Source organism: Arctopsyche grandis, chromosome 2 (genome assembly GCF_051622035.1).
Source record: "Arctopsyche grandis isolate Sample6627 chromosome 2, ASM5162203v2, whole genome shotgun sequence".
In the NCBI taxonomy this organism is placed as follows: Eukaryota; Metazoa; Arthropoda; class Insecta; order Trichoptera; family Hydropsychidae; genus Arctopsyche; species Arctopsyche grandis.
The window spans coordinates 6,895,071-6,912,815 of NC_135356.1; the positions used below are offsets into that span (position 1 = coordinate 6,895,071).

The 17,745-nt window shown below is 38.9% G+C and overlaps 1 protein-coding gene across 1 annotated transcript in view; it reads right to left on the minus strand.

Annotated features, from left to right (window-relative positions):
• The window catches only part of LOC143922860 (basement membrane-specific heparan sulfate proteoglycan core protein-like), a 247,793-nt gene that overhangs the window by 108,222 nt on the left and 121,826 nt on the right, over positions 1-17,745 (minus strand). The gene's annotated exons all lie outside the window — the stretch shown is intronic.

The following is a 17,745-nucleotide window of genomic DNA, read 5'->3' on the forward strand; positions in this document are numbered from 1 at the left end:
ATCGAGACTTCAATAAATTCGATTCAGTTTTCACTCTCTGTTGTTTCGCCCAATTTTCGTCAAATTAGGCCAAAAACAAATCGAAAATTAATAACATCGACTATGATTATTTTTTGACAATTATTCATTTCCTGATCATATATACATACATAGATATCTAATATATTTACAGCAGTAATTAAGAAAAAAAACGGAAAAAAGAAAAAAAAGCCCAAACGTAGGTACATATTTTCCATGCGAAAATTTTCCGTTATTTTCAAACTTTTTTTTTCATTGTTTATTTGTTTCAATTCATACGATTCGAGCCTTAATAGTAAAAGCCCCGTGTCCAACTTTTTAATTGAAATACAGAGAAATTCAAACGAAATAACCCTTTTTTAATTTTGTATTGTTTCGCGCACGTTGCAACATAATTGTATAACGAACCATTACCATGTGTACTTATTGAGCGCTATGAGACTAATCAATAGTCTACATTAAAAAAGTCACCCTAATTGGTCACCGCATTTTTATGCATCCCCATTCCACCAATAAGTAGTATTTAAAACGTTTAAATACAACATCCATGGCAAAAAAAAGGGACCATAAATGCCAGACGGAGACATTTTGCTTACGTAATACTAGTCTCGTTATCCTAATCTTGACACAAACCACCGAAATCAAGAAAGTAAAAATCAAGGATTTCAACCTTAAATACTACAGCGAACTCGATAAAATCATTTGGCAAAGGTTTATAGCATTCAGATGCTCGAAAACGGATGATCGGAAAAACGGGTGCGCTTTGACCTTTATTAAAAAATAATTAAAACGAAATATGATTTGCCCACGCTCCTTATAATGGGAGCATTCACCGTTCGAAGACTAACACGTCCTTAGTTTGTATGCATGTATATTCAGCGTAAAATAAATCATTCGACTCGTTGTTTGAACACGCATGTTTGTTGTGATTAAAAACAGTCTTCTGATGCTGCATCGTCGCGGAATTCGAAAGGAGCGTTCCGAGGTCGTTATTAATAAACGATCATTACTCGTCGGCATTCCAAATTTGTATCGTAATATTAAATAAACGCCGTTCATTGTTCAGAACCGGTGGCGATTATTAGTTCATCGTCAAAGCGTTCTTAGGATGAAAAGTACATGTATTTATAAAATTACTATCCCCATATGTACATACATACACCGAGAACGATGGTAATTACAACAATCGATCCAAATATGTAAATGCCATCATCGAAAGCGTGACTGTTTTGTACCTATTCCAGTTATTTTGTACAATTTAAGACAATCAGGACAATTTTGATTTGCACGCCTATTATTAAAACAAAGCGTTATTCAAATACATACATATGTATATATTTCAAGTTAATCAAAGGCAGGACACTACCAATTCATGCCGTTATAATTGAATGTCCACTTTTCATCATTTTGAGGAACATTAAATATAATGTTTTACGTTAAAAACTATTTAAAAATACTGGTGCTTAAAAATACTTCCGCCACTCTATGTATGTAGGTAGGTATGAATATTCCATCAAAATCTAATCTATAATTTGGAAAGAGACTTTGTATGTAAATATCCTTGGTCGTCGTCGTCGTCCGTAGATCGGTGACGTCATCGAACACGTGATTCGATTATTTTTTTCGATCCATGGGCGCCGATTTGTTTTTTTCGTTTCAATGGATTCACCCCCGCGGGGGCGCAAGGCGAGTAGCTTCATGGGGCCCCGCCAGGGGCGCCACAAGGGGCGCAGCCCCGTGGGGCCCCGAAGGGGGCCCGGAGGGCGCAGCCTCATGGGGCGCAGCCCCATGGGGCTCAAAAGGGGGCGCAGCTTTATGGGGCACAGCCTTATGGGGCGCAACCTTATGGGGCGCAGCCTTATGGGGCGCCGCCTTAGGGGCGCAGCCTTATGGGGCGCCGCCTTATGGGGCGCCGCCTTATGGGGCGCCGCCTTATGGGGCGCCGCCTTATGGAGCTAAGCCACATGGGGCCCCGAAGGGGGCGCAGCCTCATGGGGCGCAGCCCCATGAGGCCCCAAAGGGGGCGTAGCCTTATGGTGTCTTATGGAGCTTAGCCGCATGCGGCCCCGAAGGGGGCGCAGCCTCATGGGGCCCCAAAGGGGGCGCAGCCCCATGGGGCCCCGAAGGGGGCGCAGGGGGGCGCAGTCTCATGGGGCGCCGCCTTATGGGGCCCCGAAGGGGGTGCAGCCTCATTGGGCCCCAAAGGAGGCGCAGCCCCATGGGGCCCCGAAGGGGGCGCAGGGGGGCGCAGTCTCATGTGGCGCCGCCTTATGGGGCGCTGCCTTATAGGGCGCTGTCTTATGGGGCGCAGCCTTATGGGGCGCCGCCATATGGGGCGCTGCCTTATGGGGCGCCGCCTTATGGGGCGCCGCCTTATGGAGCTTAGCCGCATGGGGCCCCGAAGGGGGCGCAGCCCCATGGGGCCCCGAAGGGGGCGCAGTCTCATGGGGCGAAGCCCCATGGGGCGCAGCCTTATGAGGCGAAGCCCTAAACGGCAACTGATCATGGGGGCGAAGCCCTTGACGGCATTTAATCATGGGGGCGCGGAGGGGCGAAGCCCTAATAGGCATTAACTAAGGGGGGCGAAGCCCTAGGCGGCATTTAATCATGAGAGTGCAAAGGGGCGAAGCCCCAAAAGGCATTAGTTAAGGGGGGCGAAGCCCTAAACGGCATTTAATAATGGGGGCGCGGAGGGGCGAAGCCCTAAAAGGCATTAACTAAGGGGGGCGAAGCCCTAGACGGCAATTAATCATGGGGGCGCGGAGGGGCGAAGCCCTAAAAGGCAACTGATCATGGGGGCGAAGCCCTAGATGGCAATTAACCATGGGGACGTGGAGGGGCGAAGCCCTAAAAGGCAACTGATCATGGGGGCGAAGCCCTAGACGGCATTTAACCATGGGGACGTGGAGGGGCGAAGCCCTAAAAGGCAACTGATCATGGGGGCGAAGCCCTAGACGGCATTTAACCATGGGGACGTGGAGGGGCGAAGCCCTTATCGGCAACTGATCATGGGGGCGAAGCCCTAGACGGCATTTAATCATGAGGGTGCGGAGGGGCGAAGCCCCAAAAGGCATTAGTTAAGGGGGGCGAAGCCCTAAACGGCAGTTAATCATGGGGGCGCGGAGGGGCGAAGCCCTAAAAGGCATTAGCTAAGGGGGGCGAAGCCCTAAACGGCAATTAATCTTGGGGGCGCGGGGGGCGAAGCCCTAAAAGGCATTAACTAGGGGGGGCGAAGCCCTAGACGGCATTTAATCATGGGGGCGCGGAGGGGCGAAGCCCTAAAAGGCAACTGATCATGGGGGCGAAGCCCTAGACGGCATTTAATCATGAGGGTGCGGAGGGGCGAAGCCCCAAAAGGCATTAGTTAAGGGGGGCGAAGCCCTAAACGGCAGTTAATCATGGGGGCGCGGAGGGGCGAAGCCCTAAAAGGCATTAGCTAAGGGGGGCGAAGCCCTAAACGGCAATTAATCTTGGGGGCGCGGGGGGCGAAGCCCTAAAAGGCATTAACTAGGGGGGGCGAAGCCCTAGACGGCATTTAATCATGGGGGTGCGGAGGGGCGAAGCCCTAAAAGGCATTAACTAAGGGGGGTGAAGCCCTAAACGGCAATTAATCTTGGGGGCGCGGGGGGCGAAGCCCTAAAAGGCATTAACTAAGGGGGGCGAAGCCCTAGACGGCTTTGAATCATGGGGGCGCGGAGGGGCGAAGCCCTAAAAGGCAACTGATCATGGGGGCGAAGCCCTAAACGGCAATTGCTCATGGGGCGTGGAGGGGCGAAGCCCTAGAAGGCAAAGGTTCAGGGGGGTGCCGAGGGCGAAGCCCTAGAAGGCAAAAAAAATTTGATTTTTTTTTTTTGATTTTTTTTTTATTTTTTTTTAATTTTTTTTTAAAATTTTTTTTTTAAATTTTTAAATTTTTTTTTTTTTTTAATTAAATTAGCTTAGTCATGTTTAAGCGGTTTATATTATAAACACTGAGCGAAGCCGGGTAATACAGCTAGTCTAATCTATAATTTGGAAAGAGACTTTGTATGTAAGTATCCTTGGTCGTCGTCGTCGTCGTCGTCGTCCGTAGATCGGTGACGTCATCGAACACGTGATTCGATTTTTTTTTTTTCGATCCATGGGCGCCGATTTGTTTTTTTCGATTCAATGGATTCACCCCCGCGGGGGCGCAAGGCGAGTAGTTTCATGGGGCCCCGCAAGGGGCGCCACAAGGGGCGCAGCCCCGTGGGGCCCCGAAGGGGGCCCGGAGGGCGCAGCCTCATGGGGCTCAAAAGGGGGCGCAGCTTTATGGGGCACAGCCTTATCGGCCGCAGCCTTATGGGGCGCAACCTTATGGGGCGCAGCCTTATGGGGCGCTGTCTTATGGGGCGCAGCCTTAGGGGCGCAGCCTTATGGGGCGCCGCCTTATGGAGCTTAGCCGCATGGGGCTCCGAAGGGGGCGCAGCCTCCTGGGGCGCAGCCCCATGGGGCCCTGAAGGGGGCGCAGCCTCATGGGGCGAAGCCCCATGGGGCGCAGCCTTATGAGGCGAAGCCCTAAACGGCAACTAATCATGGGGGCGCGGAGGGGCGAAGCCCTAATAGGCATTAACTAAGGGGGGCGAAGCCCTAGGCGGCATTTAATCATGAGGGTGCGGAGGGGCGAAGCCCCAAAAGGCATTAGTTAAGGGGGGCGAAGCCCTAAACGGCATTTAATAATGGGGGCGCGGAGGGGCGAAGCCCTAAAAGGCATTAACTAAGGGGGGCGAAGCCCTAAACGGCATTTAATAATGGGGGCGCGGAGGGGCGAAGCCCTAAAAGGCAACTGAAAATGGGGGCGAAGCCCTAGACGGCAATTAACCATGGGGACGTGGAGGGGCGAAGCCCTTATCGGCAACTGATCATGGGGGTGAAGCCCTAGACAGCATTTAATCATGAGGGTGCGGAGGGGCGAAGCCCCAAAAGGCATTAGTAAAGGGCGGCGAAGCCCTAAACGGCAGTTAATCATGGGGGCGCGGAGGGGCGAAGCCCTAAAAGGCATTAGCTAAGGGGGGCGAAGCCCTAAACGGCAATTAATCTTGGGGGCGCGGGGGGCGAAGCCCTAAACGGCAATTAACTAAGGGGGGCGAAGCCCTAGACGGCTTTAAATCATGGGGGCGCGGAGGGGCGAAGCCCTAAAAGGCAACTGATCATGGGGGCGAAGCCCTAAACGGCAATTGCTCATGGGGCGTGGAGGGGCGAAGCCCTAGAAGGCAAAGGCTCAGGGGGGTGCCGAGGGTGAAGCCCTAGAAGGCAAAGGCTAATGGGGGTGCCGAGGGCGAAGCCCTAGAAGGCAAAAAAAAAAATTGATTGAATGATTTTTTTTTTTGATTTTTTTTTTTGATTTTTTTGATTTTTTTTTTGATTTTTTTTTTATTTTTTTTTTATTTTTTTTTTAATTTTTTTTTTAATTTTTTTTTAATTTTTTTTTTAATTTTTTTTTTTAATTTTTTTTTTAAATTTTTAAATTTTTTTTTTTTTTTAATTAAATTAGCTTAGTCATGTTTAAGCGGTTTATATTATAAACACTGAGCGAAGCCGGGTAATACAGCTAGTGAATTAATAATTGCAAGTCAAATGTAGAAACGCCCAGCTATCTATCATAACATGGTTCACAAGCTTAGAATGCAATTTAAAAAAAATCTCACAAATTGAACTCCGCTCGTAGAACACAAGGTGTAAAAAATCCTATTACTAATACGAAACATTTTAATTATTTTTCTATTAATTTCATTGTGGAATTGTATGTGATTGTAGAACGCAACTAATTTCTAATAATCAATCTATCGTCAATCGGCATACATTATTCGGGAGATTTTATGACATTAGGACAGCTCTATAAGCACCAACTATGTACATATGTGCATATATATTTTTTAAAGTCGAAGTTTATTTTCAATTGTTATATATTCCAACTGGCGTTTTAGATAATTCTCATATTCGAATAAAATTCAACTTGTAAATAATAACTCTACGAGCGCAAATACGTTTGCAACAATGTGCGCCAGTTGTAATATAACAGTTGAGTTTTGACAGCTCTGATGTACTTACGAATACTTTATAATTGAACAATGCGTTAATATTTGCCAGATATTACGAATAAGGGTAATGAGTACCGTATTACGATAGCTCAAAGAATATGTTCAAAACAAAATAAAAATGTGTCTTTCCTACTCAATTTACTAGTCGAGTGACGTTTTCACGAAAACCTCACCTCTCCATCTAACCTATTCCCAAATTATAGTTGAAGTGTATTTTCAGTTGTAATATATTTGAACTGTAACATATACACTTGTAAAGAAGTTGCAGGGTACGAACAATATTACAAGAAATAAAAGAACAGGGCGTATTACCGCATACAACATAATGATTCATTATATTTAAAAAATCTATAGTTACTACGTACATAGACTATCTATAATTAACTTTTATTACTATTTTATGTAATGTCAAAAATTTGTTGCGAGGGGACTTTTACCGCATCTTGTATATGTACTATGTACTTAGATAATAATAAGAACAAAAGTATGTATAATAAGGAGAGATTAACATATTCGGGTGCCGAGTGTTTCTGGAACATTTAGCTCACCCATCGCCACTTCCCACTCTTCATCACTTCCCACCCTTCCCTCGCCGTCCCCATTCTCTCACATCCCGATGAATATTCAATAAGAGAGGGAAAAGACCCCGTCTGAAGCATCCTCGGGCAGCGAGAAAGGGATCCGGTGACTTCGAAGTCGCCAAGTCATTCGAACTCCGTGAGCCTTCCCCTCTCTGTCGGTATGCGTTCTTCTGGATCTTATATAGGATTTTTCAAAAGGAAAAGATCAAAAATCCGATAGGAAGGAGGCGAAAAATAAAACGATAAGATCAAATTTACTGAAAGAACAGATCTTCAATACGAGATTTGTATTGAACGCTTTATTTCACACCAACACATTCCTAAATGCATATGTACAACATACATAGAATCTTTAGTTCAACTGTGATCTTCATATGCAGCAGCGTACCGTCACTGGACTAGAGGGACTAGGCTAGTCTCCTAAAATTAAAAAAATATCGTAATAGTAATGCTAGTGGTGGTGGATTGTTATGGTATGGTCTGCCGCGTCGTTCGCTTGCACGGACTCCCTTCGCGTATTTGGTGAATTGTTACGTAATGGCGTGCCGTCGAAGACAAAACATATATTAATTTACTCAAGTATTGACTATAAGAATATTTGTGTCTATCAAGTATCATTCTGAATTTTTTTGTTGAAATAACATATATTTACACAAAACTTCGGCTCACGAAAGGATTCCTTCAGAACAAATCAGTACGGAGTGCACGGAAACAAATAACGAGGCCTTGAAATGTTGCACTCTCGATCGGTGGTTCAACAAATCATTCAGAAGATTAAGTTTTGAAGACAAACAAGAGGTTTTTCAATAAGGTAAGCTACCCTCTAAGAAACCACATAAACATTTATGTACGTTCAAATAAAGCCATCGTTCTGAAAAGTACCATTAGAAGCGTTGCTTCATATATGACTAACTTTTTTTTTTTATTATTTCTATTTTAGTAAAAGTCGAGAGTTCATCCGTCATTCTGACCGAAGATGACGATGACCAGATCGTATTCTCGAACAGTGCTGCTTTTGATTTTAACCAACTCAAACTGGGAATCCCGCGTAAAAATATCAATATTTTCATTGTCATTTTTTGGTTATAAAATATATACATACATACACGCAAAGATTTTGCTTGTGAACATATGAGAAATAAAAATAAATCGCGCTACTGCAGTTGACACACTTTTTTCGCGATAACATTTACTAAAACCGGAACTATTGTGTGTAGGTATTTAAAAACCTAAATACCTTTTGACCCGCGATTCCAATTATATATATCATCATATACATAAATACGCACATTTGTGTGTCAATGCGAACACAACAATAATATGGATAATACATAAACATCTACATATGTAATTAGAGAATGATTTTTCAGCGTCAATGATATCGGTGACGATATGGAACACTCGGAATCTGACTTTATTACGAGTTGTGCAATTACAAAATATAGAACGACAAAATTTCGAAAGCTTCCGCGAAACTTGCGAAAGTGGAACTGGAGCGCGAACTAGCGGTCGTTAACGTAAAGCTTTGCCAATACAAACAATATATGGCCGATCAACATTCACAATATTTAATTACAATTGAATTTCAATTGTGACTTTAGTAAGAATTGCATATTTAAACATGCAAAGTAGTATGTTTTACACCATCAAAGATTTTACTTGTCATATCAATTATGAAAACTTATACAAGAGAGTCGTGTGAGATGGTGAAGATCTGCAGAGTTCTACTAGAAATGGCAAAACATCCTAGATGAGTTGGTATTAGATGGGGCATGTCATGAAAAATTTCAAAGATGCCAAATTAACATATGTAGATCAGACAATCCTGGCGATGCCATAATAACAAAGCCAACCCCAAAAGTTATGAAAACTTTAGAACGATTCCGATTCAGACCTTTCCCTAAAATCCATATTCGGCGATTCAAATAGATTATTTGCTACTCTTGGATAAATATCATGTTGCATATTAACATATTACGCTGATTGTTATCCTCCCAAAAAAAATTAAATCAGGAATTCATAAAAAAAAGTATATCATTAACCAGCAACATATGTGGATCAATGGTTAGCGTGTAATGCTTTAAATTGTGTGGCCACGGGTTCAATCCGGGACCTTGGATACGTGACTCCAAGATCGATCGCTTCCTATCAAAGTTTGCCAATTTATTTGACGTCATTGAAATGGTTCCAACAAATTGGCAACCAAGTCCTATTTTTCCCAAAATCTTACAGCATCTTTTTTCCACAAGCTTACAGCATCTCGAATTGGCCGATTTATAAATTGCTGCAAATTTTCTATATACATATGTATGTACATGTCTCGTAAAATTCGAGAGTTTTTTAGCATTCGGCGGTTTATAAAAAAAAATGCCAATTTATCAAAATTCAATACTTTTTAAAAAAATACTTTATAAATTGTTCATCGATGTTTGTAAGGCATATTGAAGTTTATCTATTAGGCCTTCCTGGTATATGGTAAACGGATTATTCCGCAAAAAGCGATCTTTCGCAAGTCACTGAAATCTCGATCACGGAACATCTGGCACTGGCGTTCTCGTTAGAACCATATTTTGCGTGAGAAGCTTTCGATTGATGGAGCTTTTGGGTATAAAACACAAAAACAGAAACAAAGCATTCGAATTTAAAACATATTATTATGATATCGGCAATATAAAAAGATAAAGCTATAAATAAAAATGTCATATTGTGTTACGAATTTCATTATGTATAATTTTTCATGATGCATACACTTATGGTATATTCATATTCAGATGCATGTACATAATTTGATCAAAACGAGTATGTATTTGCGACTCAACGGATTCCAATTCCAAGTATGTAAAACTCCATGAAGGGGGGGCGGGGGGTAGCAAAAAGTAATACTAATAAGTGCCTCAAATATCAATTAGACCTCACAGGTCCAATTATTTAAATAATATAGGTAAATACATTAAAAAATGAATCGCTTTGAAATGCGAGTCAAGGTCGTCAAAGATATAGATGGATGTGGGAGCAGGGAGAGGGAGAGAGAGAAAGAGAGAGAGAAAGAGAGAGAGAAAGTACTCGCGATAATTTGGCCAAATGAAAACAATAAAATCGCAATTTGTCTTAAAGCTTCATCAGCCGCTGATTTGTTTTTGAGAATATTCAGGGGTCGGGGAGGCTGTGGTAGGGGTGGGTGACTTACACATTAGCGGGGTGTTATAGCCCGCAACCAGATTGGGTCCGCGGTTTTTGTCAACACGAGCACCACCACTATGGTTGCACCATTATATAAATATATACAAGTGTCGAGATTCTAAAGAGACCAACACGAGACTCTTGAATACTGCTAGATAAAGTTTGAAAGAGACATCGAAATGTGTTGCCAAAATATGCAGGCACATTGAAATAAATTCAATATATCTACATATATACATACATATGTATATAGGCCGTTCAAAGACTTTCCAGAAAGGATTACTAATTATGGCTAATCTAATAGTTCTAATAACATTCATTTGATTTTATATAAAATTTATTTGAATCGAAAAAAAATAATATTCAACGATATCGATTTTTGATCATAGAAAATGTATTTTCGATACTCCCAAAAAACCTTTAAACCTTACAAAGTCTCTCTCGAAATTATATATTAAATAGTGTGAAAAAGGAAATATGACAATACGAATAAATAGGTGGCGAAAAGTCAAACTAAGGTTACTGACCACTAAACGATAAAATGTCCAAAATTTTTGCATTTTTAAACAGATACCTGTATTTTATTTTTATTTCTTTTTTTAATTTATACCAGGAAAGTCAAACAGGTAGCCCCAGTGCGCCTTCCTGGCCAGAAACATTGTACATTTGATACAAATATTATTAGTATTACACAAAGTAAATACATAAAAATTAGCACCCATAGACATCTATGGACAAATTTGTGCATTTGCAGCATTTTAAACAATTCAGCGAAATTCAAGATTGCTGAAAATGCGAGAAAATGGGCAAGGTTGCCAACCGTTGCTGGAACCGTTTCAATGAACATCAGATAAATTGATAAACTCTGATAAGAAACGATCGACCCGGAGTCACCAGTCCAAGGTCTGGCCAGCATAAACCAGTGGGATTTGAACCCGTGACCACTCTGTTCAAAGCATTTTATGCTAACCACTAGTCTATTTTGGTGGTTCATTACGATTATTTTTCACCATCGAACTATCAGAATCGATTTAAATTTCCATCGTTGACCAAACCGCGCAAAATGGCTAAGTTTCAAAACGATCGGAAGACTGTAGGAATGGATACTGAATCGTTAGCGAAGTGAAATACAAAAGAGGCTTGTAAAAATCATGTTTTTTTTTTACTTACTGGAGCGAAAACTAATCAATCTTTACTGGGTTTGACCCAATGAATTCGAATATGACAATGATTTTTGTTGGTTTCTTCTCGTTTATGAGATATAATCGTTTAAAAAAATTCGCAATTTTTACAGGTTTTCGACTTTTGCGATCTTATATCAAAATACAGAATGCCTGTAGCAAAATTGTGTATTGAAATCGATTCGACTAGAATAAAAATAAACACTGATTTCCACCGGAAGGATCAAGAAGATGCTTTTTTTTACATTTTCCGCGAGCTTTTTTTATAGTGGTTCAAAGATGATCGTATTAAATGTAATATTTATCTACATTTTTAACCAAACCGCGCATTATTAGATTATGTTTTACGCAATATATTATGTCATTTCGGTTATTCTCGGTTATTATACGTATTATTTATATACAATATATAATATATGATGACCGTATTTATTATTCTACCGATAATAAAAAGAAACCGCATAGACCGGATACGATCGAACACACAATTTCGTCATCACACATGCGAAATGCGGTCTGATCTAATACAGAAACGACTGTTTATTTTTGCTAAATCAGCAAAGCATCCAAACAATAACACAATAACACTGTTTTTTTGTTTGACATTTTTCCACTGTTTAAAAGTACGAAAATAATCCATGTGTGTATCACATAAACGATTTTATTAAAACAACTGGACCTATTAAAATATAATCATATACATATATGTAAGTTAAAATCACAATGAATATGTATGTACATATGTACATATGTCTAGTTAGAACAGATTAATCCGGCTCGTGTATAAAATTCGCAGTGATGATCCCCGACACTCATCCCCCAACCATGTTGTCAAACAGCGAGGGTACATTAAGGGCGCAAGGGGCGGACGATTGCTCTCAGCGGGGGTGGCTCTGAAATCTGTTCAGTCCGGACCTGAACGCAGACCCTCATCGCCGTTTTACTTTCAAATATGAATATATGGCGTCCACCACCCCCTCGCATCCACCCCCCCCCCCCTCCTTCTGCTACCCACCACCGTGCCCCCACCCCCCCGGATAAATTAAAACCCTCAAACACCCGCTTTAAATTTTCCGAGTCGAAATTTTTTAAACGAGCGAAAACTTAGTACGCACATTATGCATAATAAATTTTCCGGATACGAAATACGAACGTTTTCACACGAAGAAAATCAAATGTACATATGGGAGGTGTCAAACCAATGCCAGAAAATTATGTAGGTTTTTAGAAGGGACTGTTTTAAAACTGTTTAAATAAATAAATTAATTCTTGCAATTTTTTTTCATTAACTGCGAGGTATTATTATAATCACTCAACGAGCAAAATTAAAATAAAAAGAACAAAACGTTTTAAGTGCAATCATGAAGTGCCATAATAATTTTGTATGTACATCTTTCAAAATACTAAATGTACAACTTACATACTTACGTATGTATGTACATATGCATATTGCATCGTCTCTCTCAATTCACATATGTTACATATACGAGACATATTGTAATCATTCATCTTCATTTTTAAGCTATTAACACATACATCTTTAAAATATTAAAAAAAAACGTTTAAAAGTCAATTCCTAATATATCTTTTTAATAGTTCATTTTTATCTCGTAAAATAATATATGAAACATTTGCGTATATATATATATATATATATATATATATATATATATATATATATATATATATATATATATATATATATATATATATATATATATATGTATGTATATGTGTTTTGTATATATGTATACACAAACTCAACAACGAAATACACCGAAAAAGTTGGGTAAACGAGTCTCGAGATATTTCAAGTTGGTGGAACGAGGTAGACCCACCCCTACATGCATACATACATATGTACATAAAAAACTATCGATTATCATCATCATCATCATCATCATCTACAGCCATTCACCATTCACTGCTGGATGAAGGCCTCTCCCACACTCCAACGTTTCTGTTTTACGTAACTCGCATCTACATATCTACCCCACACATTTTTCTAATTTCATCTAATTACAGCCTTCCTTTCACCCTTTCACATTCTCTCGTGTACCATTCTAGCACTTCTTTTGTCATATTCTAGCTAAGTCACCCACACATTGCCGTGTCAATCTCTTCAATCTTTCCACTATATCTACTACCCTTGTCATACTTCTCATCCACGTATTCCGCTTCTTATCTCTCCTCGTTATGCCAAGCATATTTCATTGAATGCATTAGACTTAGTGTAACATCTTGCTGTTCCAACTTAGAAATTAAACGCCAAGATCAATTATACATATGTATGTATGTGCTAATATAATTCAGTTCCAAAATAATGACGATTTATTATATTTGAATGAATCTTTACGACAACGAATCCAAAGAGAAAAATTGCTAAATGAAGACGAAAAAATAATTACATACATACATGGTACGAGTATTTCTTTGAGACAATAAATGTTAATAATTTGCCGTTTTAAATAACATCCCCCTCTTCGACTATCCAGCTAGGCGAAATGAAATTTTACCATACGTATCTTATTACATACATATTTTACGCGAAGATAACAACAATCAATCCTTGTGCGGAGGCAGAACAACGTTAACATTTTCCCGATGGGTTGGAAGGATCCGCGATACTACAATGAGCCTTATTCAGACAAACATTTTTTTTGCATTTTTTTACGATGAGAAAGGCGTTTTGTGTGCCGTTTCACTGGCACGCGGCGACTTGCTTGCCGCGTGCCGCAAACAAAACCGCAACGAAACAATGGCAAACCCGAGACGATAGCCTGCTGTCACGTTTCATTCGATATATGTATATAATACCTACGCAGTCATTCGCCGCGGCCAGTACATACTCGATGATCGCCGACGAAAATAAACCATTGAAACGGATAGTTTCCAGTTCCCGTTCTAAATGTTAATTTTCAGGCAAAATGAAAAAAAAAACACACACACCAATCATACAATCGATAATTTCAAGCCAACTTTATTGCCAATTCGATTTATCTATGTACATATTCGGAATACTGTTAAAAATCCAAGTTTATCTATCACTCAATCGTCGAATAGAACAAGAAGATCGCTTTGTAACAAATAAATTAGTCCAAAATGTTTGAAATTTTGTAATGAAGTTCCCGTAAAAGACTTGTTCATTTTGACGATGTTCGCATAGAAAATGTACAAGACAAACAGTTCACAATTTAAAATTCACAAGTTTAATCAACACGGATTTCTAAGCACAAAATTCTTCTACAAAAAAGATAACGACAATTTTAACTCATTATGGACCGCCCAAATATTTGAGTTCGCGTATTTTTCTCAGATTAAAAATAATAGGTTTTGTAAATTAAGCATAACTCCAACACATTTCTGTCAATTAAATTGAAAATTGGAATACAACTTCTTATATCAGAACAGTGTTTCTCAAAGTGTGGTGATTTAATTTTGTATAAAATTCATACAATTCGATATATTTTCACGTAATAAACGATGTCCGTCTTATAGAACATTGTGTTATTCATTTGAATGAAATATTCTATGTGAGAAATACATATGTATGCTACGCGAGATAAAACCAGTTAATTTTGATATCTTAGAATTTGAAATCTTTTTTTGAATAGTTTGAAATATTATCGATAAATTCCTTAGAAAAAAAAAGTCAATCTTTAAACCATAGAAATATATTTACATACGTATATTTTATAATTTACTAGTGATAAACACGATGAAAATTTCATTGGATGTATTAATAATAAGTAAAAACTACCTACCTACCTATATATGTATAACCAATATAAAACACCAATAGAAAAATGAATTTATTAATTAAATTAATTTTCAATAGATGGCGCTAAATGCTCGTGGCACTATTTTCCAAGAGGAAATATTGATAGCATACAATACATAATATATACAGGTTTTTTCTTGATTCTACGAACCAAAACTTACATACATACAAAGTCTCTTTCAAAATTATATATCAGACTAGTGGTGCTACCCGGCTTCGCTCGGTAAATGCAAATACAGTCTAGTAGTGAGAATACCGTCGAACCATGAAAAATATCTTCATTTGTTTTTTTTTTATTAAATTTATTTGAATCGAATAAAATAATATTATTGAACGACCGACCAATCACAAACGTCTTTGACCAATCCAGCCAATCAGAAACGAATTACAGACGCCGTTTCGATCTTATATACATATATGAGATTTATCGATATTTTGGATAAAGATACTGACACGATATCTATGAATGGAAGTATGAGACCAAACCTTATAAACGATAAAAAAATAGATAAAGTAAAAATTGTATGAAGCTTACGAATTTAAAAACACACGCCGCGTCGGCGTTTGAATGAAGTTTCATTAAAAAGACAGTGAGTTAATGAGAGAATTTTCCTCTTACTGACCAATTTTGAAATTATGAATAATAATGAATTAACGATAGTACCACATTGAACACGATGAAAATAAAAATATATTAGCGAGCTTTCAAACAGTAAGCTCAACAGAAGTGCAACGTCCGAGCTTTGACAAGCCAATCGCCTCTAATTGAACACCATTGCTTGAAGCTGTCCGCGTAATTGGAAGAATTGATCATTTTATTTTGGTCAACGAGGAAAACATACACTTTGATTGGGGCTGCAAATTGTCGACATTCCAATGCACATCTGCACAGATTGAACAGAAATGACCATACCGAATACGTAAATTACACATATGAACATACATATATTGATAACATCCGATTGAACTACATACATACATAGATCGAGCGTATTTAAGTGATTTCATATGTAACAACTTATGTAGGTATAAAAAGAAAAGCGAAATATTTTCACACTTAAAACGAATTGTAATTAAAAACGAACGAACTACATACTATGACCAAATATTTATTTTCGGGCGATTAATTGGCCCTTTCACATCGAAACAAGCGCCAATTGACATATTAGTGCCACAAAGAGTTGAATAGGTTGTACTAGGTTATAGAGTCAATCGTATAAACTAGATAGTATTTTTGCGCTCATTATCAATTTAAAAAACCATCAAGGGGTTCAAGACATCGCCATTTCAATTGACTTTAATAAAAAGTATACCGTAAGTCCAATCGAGACCTCTCTTTTAATACATACATATTTTATCAACCGGTTCTCTAATTCTCAACCTCACCCCTCCCCCCCCGCCATGAAAAAAATTCAAAAGTTATATATTATATTATATAGTGACGTTTTTCTCATTTTTTAATTATTTTATTTATTTATATATAATTACTAGTGGAAATGAAATGAAAACTATGAAAAAAATCTTCATTTGTTTTTTTTATTAAATTTATTTGAATCGGAAAAAAATATTTAACGACCGACCAATCACAAACGTCTTTGACCAATTCAGCCAATCAGAAACGACTTTGATAACAGCCAAACAGAAACGAATTACAGACGCCGTTTCGGTTTTATATATAAGATATAATATAAAAAAAAAAAGTTCAGAATAAAAAGCACATATTTCGAATTCTTAAAAATTGAAAACATTTAAATTGAGCATATGCTGATGACACGGCACTAGTCGCTGAAAATTTAGCAGACCTTCAAAAATCTCTAGACCGTGTATATAAAAAAGCAATCGAAGAGGTCTGCGCATAAATATAAAGAAGACAAAATGTATGATAGTAGATAGAATGCAAACAGCCACCGGTGATCTAACGTTGGGTGGAGAGGTGTTAGAAAGAGTCAAAAGATTCACATATCTGGGTACCCGGTTAAATGAAGAGATGGACCCAGATGAAGATCTGAGAATCCGCATCGAGATGGCTAGAACAGCGTTTATCAAAATGAAGGCGGCGCTTACAAACAAGCATCTCAATCTTCGTACGCGTTTGAGATTCGCGAAGAGCTACGTCTGGACAGTGTTACTACATGGATGTGAAACGTGGCCTCTGAAGACCAGGATGATCGGCCGCATCGCAGCTTTTGAGATGTGGGTCTACGTATGCTGAAGATATGCATGGACCAAAAAAATATCAAATGAAGCCGTCCTCGGCATGATAGGGAGAGGCAGGGAACTTGTTTCTGTCATCAAGCGGAGAAAGATGGAGTACCTCGGACACATGATACGGGGTCCAAAATACGAATTTCTCCGTTTGACAACCATGGGAAAAATAGAAGGTAGAAAATGGATTGGCAGGAAGAAGTTGTCTTGGCTTCGAAACATGCGTATGTGGACCGATATGAGCGCCGAAGACCTATTACGAGCTTGAAGACCGATGCGGATATCTTCAAATACCGATACGGATATGGTTCGAATGCGGACAGGGCATTGAGAAGAAGAAGAAAATAAGCGTATACAAATTTAATGCATTTTCAATCCCATTTTAAAATAATTTTATTAATTTTTCAGAACTTTAGATATAATTAAATACAATATTACATTTGAATTTTATATTAAAAATCAAAATGTATGTAATTAGTACCGCAGGCCAATTTCTTTCGAAATATATCAACTTTGTATAACTATGTAGATTAAAATTAAAGTATTTATTTATTAATTATTTATATGTTCAATTAACTTATCTATAGCTTCCGATTCAGTCGCTAGCTCCCCTCTCAGTAGCCAAAGCTTAAAGATCGCCTCTCGCGATTTTAAGTGTTTTAATATTTTTTAAACTGACATTAGTAAAAACACGTTGAATTGTTTAAAAATTTTGACAAACGGCTCTGAAAGCTCCCATT